This window comes from Sceloporus occidentalis, unplaced genomic scaffold (genome assembly GCF_023333645.1).
Source record: "Sceloporus occidentalis isolate IW3139 unplaced genomic scaffold, rSceOcc1.0.p SCAF_7, whole genome shotgun sequence".
NCBI classification, from domain to species: domain Eukaryota; kingdom Metazoa; phylum Chordata; class Lepidosauria; order Squamata; family Phrynosomatidae; genus Sceloporus; species Sceloporus occidentalis.
In genome coordinates this window covers 38,009,798-38,026,705 of record NW_028316987.1, presented here as the reverse complement: position 1 = coordinate 38,026,705, position 16,908 = coordinate 38,009,798, and positions in this window count along the sequence as shown.

Sequence of the window (16,908 nt, the reverse complement as noted above, 5' to 3'; positions counted from 1 at the left end):
GGTAATAGGTCTCCCTCTCTATATATACATATACATATACATATACATATACATATACATATATATATAAAGGTAATAGGTGTGTGTATTAAAAAGATAAAAGGTATTAAAAAGGTAAAGGTGATATGTTTGTGTGTATTAAAAAGGTAAAGGTAATAGGTCTCTCTCTCTCTCTCTCTCTCTATATATATATATATATATATGGTAAAGGTAATAGGTCTATATATATGTATATGTATATATAAAAGGTAAAGGTAATAGGTCTCTCTCTCTCTCTCTCTATATATATATATATATATATATGGTAAAGGTAATAGGTCTATATATATATATATATATATATGGTAAAGGTAATAGGTCTCTCTCTCTCTCTATATATATATATATATATAAGGTAAAGGTAATAGGTCTCTCTCTCTCTCTCTCTCTCTATATATATATATATATGGTAAAGGTAATAGGTCTCTCTCTCTCTCTCTCTATATATATATATATATATATATATATAAGGTAAAGGTAATAGGTCTCTCTCTCTCTCTCTCTCTCTCTATATATATATATATATATATATATATGGTAAAGGTAATAGGTCTCTCTCTCCATCATCCTGTCCTTGACAATAGAAGCTCTTTTTTACTAAGCCTTGTTATGCCCACTCAGCTCTGCCTCCTTCCCTCCTTTAACTAACTGGAGTTTTTTAGCAGCAGCAACATTGGGTTGATAGTGAAGAGGGGCAGGAGAAACAGAGAATTTTGGTGTTGGTTTGGAGCAGCATGTCTGTGATAAACAATGCTCGAGCTGGAAGAAAATGTAATTCTAATTTAGCCATCCTTTTGCAGTCATGTGTGCCTGCCCACCGCTGGCAAGATAAATAGCCCCTGTTTCGAGAATCCCTCATTGAGCATGTCTGAACAGCAAAACAGAGAAAAATGTGGAGAGCAGATAAATCTGCCTCACCAGCTACCCATAACATGTTTTAAAAATAAAACATAGTTCTGTGTGTTTGGCGAACAAAAATAGATATCCTAACAAAGGTGGAGGCTGGTTAAACTACACACAAATACATACACATCTCCCTGGATTCATTTTGGAAGATAATTTCAAGCAGTTTCCATAAAGTTTGTGACATTTTTGTTTAGTTATGGAAGGCTTTCCTTACCTGGTGGTTTCATGTCAAACATGTGTATAGTTAGTGGTTGATAAAAAGTTTCCTGAAATATGCTGAACTACTTTTTTGTGTGGTATAGGAATTTATCCTTATATCTATGGGCATATGGAATGTGAGAAGCATGAGTCAAGGGAAACTAGACATAGGCCCGTTACAGACCGCCCAAAAGGGGCGGTCTTGGGCCGCTGCCGGTTGCAGCACGGAGGAGCCGCAGCAGCCAAACCGCGCGACTCCTCCGCGCTGCAAAAAAGGAGTGCAGAAATTGCACTCCTTCCGGCAACCCGGAAGAGCCGCCGCAAATGCCAAAGCGCGCACTCACGACGGCTCTTCCGGGTTTAGACATCCGGACGCTGCGCATCCGTTACGTCAAGATGGCCACACCCATCTGTATAGGGCGCCACCATCTTGCCGTACGGAATATGCGCGAGGGGCAAGGCGCGTCTGGAAGCACCGCCCCTCGCGCGTATTCCTGGCGCAACGACGGTGCCGCTTAGGCCCGTCTGTAAGGCGCCATAGTAAAAAAGTAAATGGAATGTATAAACATAGCAGTACTAGGAGTGGGCGAGCTAAAATGGACAGGAATGGGACATTTCAAGTCGCATAATTATGCAGTGTTCTACTCATGTAATGAACAAAGGAGAAAGAATGAAGTAGCAATAATAGTGAGGAAAGAAGTAGCAAAATCAGTCAAAGGATATAACATAAAGTCCAAGTGACATCACCATAATTCATGTATATGTGCCAACCACAGAGGCAGAGGAAGAAGAATGAGAGAATTTCTATGACAGAGTCCAAGAAGAAATTGACAACATACCGAAATAGGACTGCTTGGTAATCATAGGCAATTGGAATGCCAAAATAGAATGCCAAAGCAGAGAAGAATCAGATAGTAAGGATATTTGGGCTCAGCTTAAAAAATGAAACAGGAGAGAGGCTGATTTAATTTTGTGAAGCCAACAATTTATTCATCACAAATTCCCTCATCACACAACTGGAGAGGGGGCGGTACACACCAGAGACCATCACTAGATGGTCAACACAAAACCAAATAGATTACAGGGAACAAAAGATGGAGAAGCTTGATTCTTGTGGCAAAAATGAGACCAGGTGCAGGCTACAGCACAGATCATATACTAATATCCAAAATAAGAATAAAGCTGAAGAAGAACACCAACTAAATAAACAAAGAAAGACAGGAACAAAATCAGAACCATAAATTCTATTGTCCAACGATTAGTGCATAAAGGCCAAGAGAATTATTACAACCATCAATGCAAAGCAGTAAAAGAGGACAGCAGAAAAGAATGAACAAGAGACCTCTTCTACAAGATTAGGAAATTCAAAGAGAAATTCAAACCAAGTGTGGGGGTGCTCTATGATCAGAAGAGGAACATAATATATAATCACAATGAATATTTTATAAATGATGGAAACAATGCACAAAAAAGCCATATAAAATATGTGAAAGGATACATGACGTATGGGAAAAAGAGACTTATGAACATCTTGGAAAGTGAAGTGAAAGCTGTGCTTTAAAAAATGTGAAAAAATAAATCACCAGGAACAGATGAGATATCAAAAAAAACCTGTTACAATCCAGAGAGACAGAATCATGTTCAGTTCTGTCTAAAATATGCAAACAAATACAGTCGGCCCTCCTTGTCCACGGATTTTTTTATCCAATGATTCAAGCATCCATGCCTTGAAAATATTTAGAAAAAGTATACATTCTAAATAGCAAACCTTGATTTCCCATTTTATAAAAGGGACACCATTTTGTTCTGCCAATATGTTTAATGAGACTTGAGCATCCACGGATTTTATTATCCACGGGGGATCCTGGCACCAAACCCCAGCAGATAACAAGGTCCCATTGTATAGAAAACAAAACAGTGGGAGACCACAAGCCATACAGTCGGACTCAGTTAGAGAGGCCATGGGCCTGAGACTGCAGGAACTGAGCAGAGCAGTGGGGAACAGGGTGTCTTGGAGAGGTCTCATCCATGGAGTCACCAGGAGTTGAGATCAACTAGAGAGCCATTAACAACAACAACAAATGTATTCCTTTCTTTCCATATTATTTCTGCCTCTGATGCCAAATTTTTCTATTGAAAAAGTAATGCCTAGGAACATATCTACTTCATTAACTGAGGCATGCCAGTATTACAATCAAGGGACCAAAATTAGAACATTCCAGATTCTGTTACAGATGCAATACACACACATATGCACACAATGTAGCATCAGTACAAATGAATTAACATCAACAATCCTTGTGAATCCCCCCAAAGGGCCATTTCCAGGACAATAAAATCTCATATTACATTAAATGCCCAGCTGCTGCTGAAAAGAGAAGCAAAGGGTATAGTTCTTTCCCACCCTTCTAGACGTTAATAGAACATATGTTGCATTAATATACCATATTTCCTATGCCACTTTGCATCACCAACTGAAAGAGTAGAGAAAACTGGGATGTCACAGCATAAGAGGGGGATCAAAATTCAGTTGCCATTTTCAGCAGCAAGCAAATGCAGAATTAATTAATTTCCACCACATTTGGGCAGGCTCACTGGCTCCTTCATGGAGAGCAGCAAAAACCCCTTGCATTTATTCATCTATAATTTCAGTCTTTCATTTGCTCTGTTCTCCTGACTGAACATTCGGGAGGTTCTCAGCTGAGGGCGGCAGAAACAGCTTTTCTAGCTTTTCATAGAAAATCTGAAGATGGCATTCAGTCATAATTACTGTAATATAACAGACATCACTACTAAGGGGTAGATAATAGACTGGGAGGAATTTTTATCTGCAAGGGTTGTGATTACACCGATCACACCCCTTTTCCAAGAAGGGAAATGTATGATTACTTGCCTACGCCAACTCACAAGTCTGTAGATGTGTATTGTGAGTAATGTGAAATGTCTAGCAGAGATGCATATCCACACATTCCTGTATTACATCTAGTTTTGCTGGGTAATTTGAGCACTGTAGAAACTAACACAGCAATAATAAAACAAATCATCTCTATCAGTACAAAAGCTCTTCTTTCTTTCTTTTATGTCATAGCCCTTTTCTGCATGAGGCAGAACATAACAGATAACATAATAGGTGTCAAATAGAACTCTGTTTCTCTGGGCTCAATGGAGTTTACTTCTGTGTTATGCAGTTTGAGGTCCCTTTCACACTACACAATTATAGCATCTCGATTCTACTTTAACTGCAAAAGATTCCAGAAATACTATGGAATCCTTAGGATTTGGACTTTTGTGAGATATTTTGAATGCTCTTCGAAATTCTCTAAGGCTGCACCAAAGTAATCCCAGGATTTCACAAGATTCAGTCATCCACTCTGGTATCTAAGTACTGTAAGCCCTTAAGACTACTTTCCAATACATATTCAGGAATATTGCATTTACCTGAACATATGTTTGAGTAAACATGCATATAGGATCACACTATAAAAATATGTCTAGGGGAGTCTCTGTTCCTTTCTGCAATGCTCATGAAAAGGGAGCTACATCCTACACTAGTACTTTTCTGTCCAGTCTTGTGTATGAATTCACATAAGTTCTACTACACAGTTATGATGTTATGATTCCACTTTAGCTGCCATGGCTACATTCTATGGAATCCTGGGGCTTGTAGTTTGGTGAGGCACTAGAGCTCTCTGGGAAAGAACTCTAAATATCCCTAAAGGCCTGTTACAGACTGCCAAAATAAAGCTGCTTCGGGTCTCTTTTGAGGTATGCTGTTTAAATGATGCATGGGTCCTACGAGTCCGGAGGTTGCGCCAAAGCCACACTCCATTCCTAAGCACTGGAGTGCAGCTTTGGTGCAGCTTCCGGATTCTTAGGATGCATGCATCATTTAAACAGCATACCTCCAAAGAGACCCGAAGCAGCTTTATTTTGGCAGTCTGTAACAGGCCTAAAAATCTGCTGAGACAGCTGCCACACTGTGTCTAATGGTAGTGCCACCCTGCCTATCACTGTGCTGTCACTATAATCTGATGGGAAGCTACATCAGCTCAGAAGCACTGTCATCACAGGGAGTTTCCACTGCTAATGGAAGTGTCTCTTGTGTGAATATAAACAATCCCACTTTAAAAAAAAAACTAAGTCACAGATAAATCTCAGTCCCACAGTTTTTCCTTTGTTGTACTTTGTCTCCAGTCCCTTGTCTCTGGAGCTGGCTCATGGCATTTCCCTAAGGAAAGAAGCACAGAGTAGCAGCCTTAGAGATAATATAATAGGTGTCAAAAAGAACTTTGTCATCCCAAGGGATGTTACTTTGCTGGTGACTAAGGAACATCTCTTTCTTATTATAAGCACAAACTGATCAAACAAGTAACAGTAGAGTTTTGGTATGGATATTTTAGCTTTATAGCGTTCTCCTTACAGTTGAGATCATCAGGCAGGTAGCAATAGTAATTTCCCCTATAAACATTTTAAAAATAATATAAGGAACTTTTTATAAGGACAGCCAGTGTGGCGTAATGGTTTGAGGCTGTCCTTATGAAAAGCTTGTTTTCTGCTGCTCCAGAGAATAGGACCCATAGCAAGGGATTCAAACTAGAGGAAAAGAGATTCCAGCTCAAGATTAGGGAGAACTTCCTGAAAGTAAGGGCTGTTCAATAGTGGAGCACACTCCCTCAGACAGTGGTGGAATCTCCTTCTTTGGAGGTTTTTAAACAGAGGCTGGATGACAATCTGTTAAGGATGCTTTCTTTGATTGGTGTTTCTGCATGGCAGGGGTTGGACTGGATGGCCTTTAGAATCTCTTCCAACTCTATGATTCTTGTTCAGAAATGACTTGATGGCACACAGTAACAAGATTCATAATAAAGTCTTTCTCATTCACATCAAGGCTGTAACTCTACACACATTTATCTACGCTCCACTGAACCTAGTGAGACCTCTGTCTAAGTCGGGTGTTCATAAATGGGATGAAATTTCAGGAGTTTGTACTGTGAACTGTTTTTTTTTTTTTTAAGTTCACAGCTCACCCACCTGTTAAAAAGAAACACAATGTGAAATGACTCAGATTTTTCATTTGGTATAGTTGGTGTTGCTGGTAAGTGTGTTAGTTCAACAGCTGCACCAGGACCTAGGACCCACCAAATAGCATCTGTTAGGTTTGCCCTCCGCCATTTGTGTGACTTGTTTGTTTGTTGAGCTCTAAGGAGTCTGAGATGTGTGTGCGTGCATGCGTGTGTGTGCATCAAAATAAAAACAAGGTGGCAAAAGTGGAGATGAGTAGAGGGAAAGGAAAAGCCAGGAATATTTTTACTGAGGGGAGAACAGGCCTCTTCAAGTAAATGCCACTTCAAGATCTCGAGACCTTGTCAAGTAAATACTACCTTGCTGTTGTTGTTCCTGCTATCTTCAGAGTGGGTTTGTCTCTGTCTTCCTTTTGAAATTGAGGTTGTGTCTTACCCAAGATCTCGCAATGGATTTCCATGGCTGAGAAGGGATTTTAACCCTGGTCTCCACAGTCATAGTCAAATGGTCAAACCACTACACCACACTGTCTCCTAAGCATCACCTACCTCTGGTCAATGCCAAGGCTGTCTGCACACTACAGAGTCACAATCTATTTGCATTTCTAATAATCTGCCTTTTTGCAACATGTTTTATACATTTGAATAATCAAAACAAATGCATTAGCAGCATTCATAATTTAATCTGACACAATTGAACTGTAAATTGTAATGTCCTTAAACACAACCAAACAGCCACAGGCTACTGTCAGAGCATATACAGCCACTGAACCTTAAAACACTCTGGAAAGATGACAAATTAAGTATGTTTCAGTTAGCTGTCCATCCTGAAAAAAGGAATCTACGTGGCTATCCTGGAGCTTAGTTGGACACAAGCATTTGCTTGAAGACTTTTGATATCATCCATCTATCAGTCTATCATTTAATATTCTTATCTTTTAAAACAAAAACAAAAAAACCCAAATGGGTTTCAGGAGCTGAGCTCTTTAGGTGGTAGCTCTTGTCTCTTGAACTCCCATCCGAGCAAGGCCCAGCAAATTTCTCCCTTGTTAGCTTTCAGATGCAGGGCAAAAACCTATTTCTTTGCTGAAGGAATTTTGCTGCCTGAAACAAATGACAAGATGGTGCCCTGCCTATCCCTATTCCATTTGGAGTAGCTGGTTGGTATGGGAGCCAATTCTTAATTCAAAACTAGCAACAGGAAAGTGTCCTGAGCCATACATAAATGGGCAGCTGGTCATCTTAGGGACACACAATGCTTTCCTGAAACACCTCCCTACCGTAGCTCATTCTTTCTTTTGGGATCATCATCATCTTCTTCATCATCACCTTCTTCATCATCATCTTGTTAGGGATGCACAGGGATGCATCAGCAGCAGGCAGTGAACAACAGATCAGGCAAACAATATAGTGCAACTCTGCATATTTATGTTGAAAACAGATTGTGGTCAGAGTTCCCTTATACATTCATCTTAGCAATACAAAAGGCTGCCTTATACCACCTATCCATTGAACCATATCTCCCCATATTGTATGCACTGACTAGCAGAACGTGTTTCAGACACAGACATTTTTCCAATCCATATCTAGAAATATTAACGGTTGAATCTCAGGTCTTCTAGAGTAAACCAAATCCAATTGCTACTTCAGTGGGATTTGTATAAATACAGGCTTACCATTCAGCAGTTTAATTCAGTGGGTCTGGTCTTGCTAAGACTAATAAAGGCCACTGTCTTACGATGTGGCCATTGCCACACCATGAGAATGAAACAAAAGGCTGTCCAGCCATCCTCTACTCTAGGATATAAATCAATTTAGAATATAAATCAATGTTCTAGAATATAAATCAATAAATCAGACTATAGAACTCACTCTCTCGAAAGACATTTAAACAGCTCCTTTAGTCATTTAAAAACTTTTTAAAATGTATTTGGTGCATCTAATGCAGTATCATAATCATTGTAAAGAAAGGAATTACGATAATCAAAAATGGGCATGTTTTTTGAGAATGAAAATATGCCGTTTGCCTACTTAGGCCAAACATAAAACCATCACACCACCGTGTCTAATATTTAGCTTAACAGGGCTGGAGAAACAAACACACAACAGATATTTCACAAACACAAGATTCCCTAAAATGTTGGAAAACATGTTTCATAGTGAAGGAAACATGGCTCTCCCCCTAGCTTTATCCTCACAATAACACTGTGTAGTAAGTCATGTTGAGAGTGACTGGCTGAAGGTTACAGCAATGAGTTTCATGGCTCAGTGGACACTAGAGCCTTGATCTCCCATGTCTCAAACCAGCACTTAAACTGTTGCACCCCACTGGTTCTCTGGCTGCCATTCACTACTATATAGGTAAATAAAACACTAGTTGACTGTTGTTTTTGTTGTTGTGTGCCTTCAAGTAACCTCTGACTTATGGTAACCTTAAGGCAAACCCATCATGGGGTTTTCTTGACATGCTTCTTCAGAGGGAGTTAGCCATTGCCATCCTATGAGGCTGAGAGAGTGTTATTTGCCCAAGTCACCCAGCAGGTTTACATTGATGAGCAGGGATTCAAACCCTGCTCTCCAGAGTCCTAGTCCAATGCTCAAACCACTACACCATGCTGGCTGTCACTGTCAATATCATTGGTTGATAGTGCTGTGGAAACTACAAAATCTGCCCTCCCCATTTGATACTCAACCTTCACCATCTTTTGAGTTACACCAAGAGGGAAAATGGGTTTTAGTCCACAGTATATGCACAGATATACTACATTCCCACAGTATACAACTCTTCCTTGCACACCTCTGCATCCTTTCTCCCACAATAATGGGCATTGCACCACAAGTTAATTAAACATCTATTTCTGTGCATCAGGTTGTTTCAAACTTCAGAGACTTGGATCACCATATCATAGCTTCTGAAATGAGCAAGTCTCTTATGGCACATACACACCCCAGCTCCAAACCACCTACACTCACAAGCTGTTCAGGCTAACTTCCTTGTTTTCAGAATACTGCTAATTATTTATCCACAGAATGATATGCACAAAGGTTCAGTCATACAAGAGGTAAAAACAGGAAAATGGTAAAGGCAATATGCTTGGTCTTGTCACATTTCCTTTTCATCTGTTTTACATAATTGCTTTTGCATCTACCACATACATGTTCTGACTCCTGACTCAGAGTTATATATCCATTCTAATAATATGTTGAATGTACGATTTCCTAGTCGTCCTCCGAAACTGTACTTTAAATTTGCATGCAGTGACTCCTGTCACACACACATTCCTTGACTGAAGTTGGCAGAGATAAGCAAAATCAACTCCAAATATTTTATGTAACCTTAGCCACCAATTTATTAATAATTCCTTTGTGGGTTTCTCAAATCACAGCAAGTTGTTAGTAGTATATAAGATTAATGTACAAACACAGGCAAATGTTTACAGACAGAAAGAAGTCATCACTGGTTTAATACAATGATTTATTCCCAACTGTTCCAATTCATAACATTCTTATTTTACTAACTGAAAAAAAAAGTGTTCTGTTTCAAATATTTTCTATTATTTGTTTCATAGCTTTAAAAACTACCCACCAAAATGTATACTAGGTCAAACAATGAACCCATTGCCTGTTAACTAGAAGTGACTGGTAGATCTGTCACTGTAAGGGTGATGAATCCGCTTTGGATGTTATCACCATTCCTCCCAAAGCTGGTCCAAGTTGAATGAGAGCTAGGCCAATGCTGTAGCCTTGTTCAGCACTGGCAAAGATCCTGTTCAATTTGGAGCAGCTATGGGAAAAGTGGTAATAAAATCCAAAGTGAATTCACTGCTACCACAGCAGTGGATCAACCAGCCATCCTTTCTGATACCTGTCAAATATACCACCATTTAAATTGGGTTAGTTTTCTGCAACGGGGAAATGTCCATACAGTCATTTCCAGACCACTGGTGTAATGCATACTGGGTGTTTGGTTTGGTTTGGTAAGAATGCTATCCAGATAAAAGTCAAGACTTCACCCCAACTTTGTGCAGGTTCAGGTAAAACCAAAAATATCACACCATTGGTTCCATTGTATTCTGAGTATTTACTCTGCAATGTGCAGTTTAAGCAACAAACCATGATTAACATGAACAATGGTTTGTTGTAACATGTCGACGTACTCCGTGTACTAAAATGTAGACATGGGACTAGAAATGTAGAAAGATACTACATGGCACGTTAAATGATATCTCCCAACACACAGAAAGCTGGGACCTAACTCCAATTGTTAATACCCATTACAGTAGATCCATAGAACCAATGGGAACTTGGCAAGTCCACACATATGTTCAGTTCCAATGATTCAAGCAATCTATGGTGGCTGGGACCAACAGTAGGATATAAATACGGATTTAACTATTAGTCATTTATTTAACATATTTTTAATCTTATCAGGATGACCACCACCATTTTTACTGCTGAACACTTTATGTTGTGGAGCAAATTGTTTCCATTGTTTCCAATGGAGCATGAAAATAATAATAATAATAATGCTATGCAACAGAATCATAACAGCAATATATTTTCATCTACTGTTCTTTCATTTACTGTACTAAGCAACGCAAATCCCAAATTGTCCTTTTATTTATATCCATGTGGCAAACCTCTGATTTTAACCAAGGAACTAAACATTGCCAAATATTTCTTCCGTAATAAAACATGCACTCAGGAAACCCAGGCGTGTCACTTAATATACTAATTAGTGCTAAACAAATGCAAGGCAGCAGCTGCTGCACCGTCACAACTTTTGCAGACCATAAATTAGCATCACCACAACATTCCCATTTAGAGGTGGGGAGGGGATTGCAATAAGGCCAGACTTAAGACCATGATTTCCAGCCTCCTTCATAGTGTCATACAGATTTTTTCCGTATAACACTTGCAATTTAAATGTCTAGGACAGACATGGATAAATCTCACATTAGCAAAGCATGACAACCAGATCCTATTGGGAGACAAGTCACCATGTTTTGATTAACATTTCAAAGCCCCGGGCAATATGAATCATTCATATATTTCTCTCTTATGGGAGGTTACTTTTCTGCAGTGTTTTCCTACCACAGGCAGCTTAGATTTTAGGAATAGCCTTTTTCTTTCTATTACTACCAGGTTACAATGGCTGTGTTTCTTCATCTTATCTAATCTAACTCAAGATCATTTGTCCTGGGGTAGGATGGAAAAATGGAAAATAGACGCTTAGCAACAATTCCTTATGCAATGTAATCTGAAAATAGCATTCACAGATACACACACGCCTCTTGAGGATGAAGAACAATACAGAGTAGTGTTGTTACTTCCTCTAAACTATATAAAATAGTCTAACAATAGATAGGCTGAGTGAATCCTTCCCTCTGAATATTGGCTGAACTACTGTGCTGTCACATATAGTTGGTCCTCCATATCCATGGATTCTTTATCCATAGATTCAGCCATCCATGGCTTGAAAATATTTTTTTAAAATAAATTCAAAAAAAAGCAAAGCTTGATTTTGCCATTTGATATAAGGAACACCCTTTAACTACCATTTAACCACTGCATTTAATGGGACTTGAGAATCCACGGATTTTGGTATCCATGAAGAGATTCTGGAACCAGAGCACAGCGGATACCAAGGCCCCACTGTAGTCCAACAGCTTGGCAAAATAATCTATCCATTGAGAGCATGGGGGTGGGAGGCTAGGGAGAAAGAGGGAAATAGTTTTTAAACTGGGAAAAAGTAGAGAACAGACCCATGAGGGTGAGAAAGTGATTAAAAGAAAATGGAAGAGTAGGCAGTGGGCTGAGATGTGGGATAAAGAGGTACACAGCTACAAACATAAGAGGAGTAAGTAAGGAGTAAGAAAAGAGCATGCCTAGGTCCTTGAGAAAGTAGGGATAATTTGGTTTTGACAGCTAGAAAGCAAGAAGACTATTAGCTAGGAATATTAAAGAAGAGAGTAGGGGCTTTATCTGTCTGCCTACATGTTTTTTTAAAATAAGTAAATCCAAATCAATAGGTTAAAAAGTTTTATCATATGAAATATCAAGACAGTGTCACAAACCTTAATATACCCCTGTCCTTTCAGAAAATTACCACTTACATTCAAGATAAGTATTATGTGGAGTAAATGAAGACTAAATTTTGAGGTGGGTTCAAATTCAAGATGAGTGATCAAACTATGGCCCCATAGAGACAGGACTGAAGCATGGGTTTGGCACAGCTTTTGGACTCTTAGGACACATGCATCATTTAAACAGCGTATCTCCAAAGTGACCCAAAGCAGCTTTATTTTGGCCTGTCTGTACAGGCCCTATGATCCAACAGTACTGCTTTTCTCCATCTCTCTCTCCCAGTCTCTCTGAGTGTTCTCATACAGTAGATCTGTAACTCCATGCTGGTAGCAATTCATTAGTGCAAGTCCCATTGAATCTGGTAGCACTGTATTTACTTCTGAAAATAAATGTATAGGCATACATCAGCTAACAAAACGTCTGACAATGAAGCTCCTCTTTACAAAGTCTTTTTACATCTGCCCAACTCTCCTTTCCTCCTTGTCCTCTATCTAGCTGGAAGATTTTTAGCAGCATTGGGATTGAGAGGGTGGTGAAGGAGCACTGCAGAAACACAGATTTCCTGTGTCAGGTTGTTGCAGCAAGTCAATTAAAGACTAAGCTAGAAAGAGTGGGATTCCACTCTAGCAGTCCCACTGTAGCTGTCTTTTTTTAAAAAAATTATAAATTTTTTATTGCAACTAAAGTTCATACATATAAATTTTATACAAAGCATAATTCCATATACATATTTTCTACATTCTATTACAACTTTGCAGAAGGTAAGATAAACAGCAACAGCCTCCAGAATCCCTGAGCATGAATAAACAGAGACAGGGGAGAACAGATAAGGCTGCCTCCTCATGTTAAGAAAACGTTACTCTGTATGTGTGGCAATTAAAATGGAAATCACAAGAAAAGTGGAGGCTAGTGAAAGAAAAAAATCACCCCAATACATTTTGGATGAATTGGTCTCCAGAAGGTTCAAAATGTTAGGTTACCTACCCTCATTATTTCATTTCACATGTGCATACTGTTAGTTTTGAATTTTAAGATTCCTGAAACACACTGAGCTTCTCTTCTTCTGTGTGGTATAAATGTGTGTATCTGTGCCTTGAAGTCATCTGGCAACCCTATGAATTTCATAAGGTGTTCTTAGGCAAGGAATATTCAGAGGTGGTTTTGCCAGTTCCTTCCTCTGAAATATAACCCACAGCACCTGGTATTTGTTGGTGATCTCCCATTTAAGTACTAACCACAGCTGATCCTGCCTAGCTTCCCATTCTTTCCATGTTCTTTCTGCCACTGTTATTAGACTTTCTGTTAATGTACAAGAACACATTTTCTGGATTAACTGAGGTATACCTTTACAGCATAGCTCTGTCAGTGAAAATTACTTTGACCATACCAATGAAAGCTCTCCAAACCATTTCAGATTAGCCAGACACAAAAAGCAATAATCACCATCTCTATGCCACACTACAAGACTAAATAAACGATAGTAGTACTAAAAGCTTCATAGAATGTTCCAGGAATCCTAATAATTTACAAATGCAGCCTATAGTGACATTGCAATAAATGATACAGCGAGGGGGCAGAAAGGTGCAGGTGGAGAAAAGTACTGAAGTGAATCTGTATTTTTCCACTGGTTGAAAGCAAATGACCAACTGCTTGGTAACTCCCAGTGCATCTGGTGTATGCAGTTGCCTAGTAACTTGTCATGTGCTGCTTCCCATGTCTTACGTATACATGCAGAAATAAAGTTGTGGGCCTGGTAATCTTCAGAGATTAAGATAATTTGTCAAACATCTGATCAGAAGTAATTTAGTGTTATGTTGGATTGGATTTAGAATATTATACTTCTCTGTGTTTAATTTAATAGATCATCAGTTACCTTTAAAGGGATAACACTTAAATAATACCTGCTAAATCGTCTTAACAAGTATGTGGAATCTGATGAAACAACTGTGTGTGAACATATCCCAAGGGAGAAAAAAATACAAGAGACTTTGGGGAAGTAAATGCTGATGACTTACTATGGCATGTTACAGACTGCCAAAATAAAGCTGCTTCGGGTCGCTTTGGAGATATGCTATTTAAATGATGCATGGGTCCTAAGAGTCCGGAGGTCGCGCCAAAGCCATACTCCATTCCTAAGCACTGGAGTGCAGCTTTGGTGCAGCTTCCAGATTCTTAGGATGCATGCATCATTTAAACAGCATACCTCCAAAGAGACCCAAAGCAGCTTTATTTTGGCAGTCTGTAACAGGCCTTAGTTACTAGTTCCTTTGCAATGTTTTGGAACTAAGCAGAGCAGTGGAGGACAGGGAATCTTGGAGATATCTCATCCACAGGGTCACCATGAGTTTGACTCAAGGACAGCTAACAACAACAGCAACTTATCCAACACTGTTCTCTCTCTCTCTTCACTCTCTCTTATTCTCTCTGCTCATTTACTTTTCTGAATAAGCACATAAAAAACTCATCTGCAGAATAATTAAATTCTAAAAGAAAGTGTGAAGGAAATAAAAATGTGAATGGTTAGTAGAATTTCCATATTATGACCCTCTTTAAAATTGTTCATTTAAAAAACAAAAAAGCAATATCTGAAAATCTTACTTTCCTTTTCGCAAACAACGTTCCCATCCTCCTGCACTTTGTAGCTCTCCCTCCCTTTCCTTATATTATTCTGGTTATTAGCCTTAGCAGTTATTACTTTTGTTCAGCTAGTCTCCCTCTAGTGGGCACTTAATGCTAGTATTTGGGAAAGTTACTAAAGCACTCTCACATCAGTTCGTTCGAGTTTAATTTTATTTGATTATCAGATTGATTGATTGATTCCCTTGCTGTTGTTGCTATGTGTCTTCCAATTGTTTTCGATTTATGGTGACACTAAGGTGCACCTATCACAGGGTTTTCTGGGGAAGAGAGTGTGTGTCTTGCTCAAGGTCACCCAGTGGGTTTCCATGGCCCACAGGGAACCAAACCCTAGACTCCAGAGTCAGAGTCCAATGCTAAAACCACAACACCGCACTGGTTTTTGAGTGATTCCCTACTTTTCCTCATAAAAGGTTGAGGTGGTCCACATTAAAAAAAAAAAAAACCCTTACAAAAAATTCCAAATGATCTAACACCCAAAACAAGAAGTCTAAAAATCACCAGAGGCTGATTTTCTGACATATCTAAAAAAAACCAAAAAGGTAAAGGTAAAAGTTTCTCCTTTGATAAGGTTGTCAAGTCATGTCTGACTCTAAGGTGCAGTGCTCATCTCCGTTACTAAGCCGCAGAGCCAGCAATGTCCATGGACTATTATGGTGGTCATATGGCCAGCATGACTGCACAGAACACTGTTACCTTCCCAACAAAGTGGTACCAATTTATCTACTTGCATTTTTTACATGCGTTCAAGCTGCTACATTGCATCATTTTAAAATCATAAATGACATACATTTGCTAAAATGTCATAAAAGCAAGGTAAACAGCAGGTAAAACAAATTAACCATTACATTACTCCCCCAAAGCTTGTACAAAACGTTTTTAATGATACCTTAAAGACAAAAGTGGGGGGCACAACCACATCTCTAAAAGAAGAAAATTCCAAACCAAGGGTGAAACCACTGAAAAACACTTACCACATACAGTAGCCATAACATCTCCCAAAGAGATCTGTCATGTAACCATCTTAGACAGCTTTAAAAAATCTGCTAAGACAGATCTCTTCCGGCAGGCCTTTCCTGAATAGACGCCTGGCCACCAAAGAAAGAAAGTAATTGATTGATCCCGTTTACTAATAATAGATAAGTTTGCTTATCTATTGTTTGTTTGTTTTTATCTATTGTTTAAATTGTTATTTATCTTTTGACATGTTTTAAAGTGAAAATGTTTAATTCTATTTTAAGGGAGGGAGGATTGGGGTATATGACTTGTTTAATTTTTAATGCTGTAAGCCACCCCGATTGCCTGAGTGCAGATGGGGCGGGATATAAATTTATTATTATTATTATTATTATTATTATTACTACTACTACTACTACTACTACTACTCCATGGCACCAACAGCAGATTTTTTAGTGGATCTCATATCCTGAGTTAACACTGGATCAGGAAGTCCTTTAAATAGCTGGGTTCTGAGGCATTTGAAGCATTGTATGATGACACACCTTGAACTGATAGCTTACTGTCAGCAAATACTGAAACTTCAGAATATTTATCACATCTTCAGTGCTCAAGGCCCCTGTCACCACCCAGGCAATACCCTCTGCACTGTTATCAAAGGAAGCCCCATGTACAGACATTACAACAGGCTGGTCAGGAAGTTAACAGAACATGGACTACTGTGGCCAGATCTAGTACAGGAAAGGTTGTAGCTGGTGGGCCAGCTTCAGCTAGCCATAAGCCCTCCTCACCACTGAGGTCATCTGGCCTTCTAGTGGCAGTTTTGTATTGGACCACTAACAAAATACACTTACTTTGTCAGGCGAGTACAATGGGCTCTTCTTATCCACAGGGATTTGGTTCTGGGGAGCCACAGGAGCTCAAGCCTATATTAGTCAATGGTTGGTGAGAGGAACGTGCCTATTTCAGGACACTCCTGTGCATGCACCATGAATAGCTAATATGGCACAGGGCAATCCATGGGTGCTCCAATCTGCAAACGGCTAACCTATCCATACAGCCG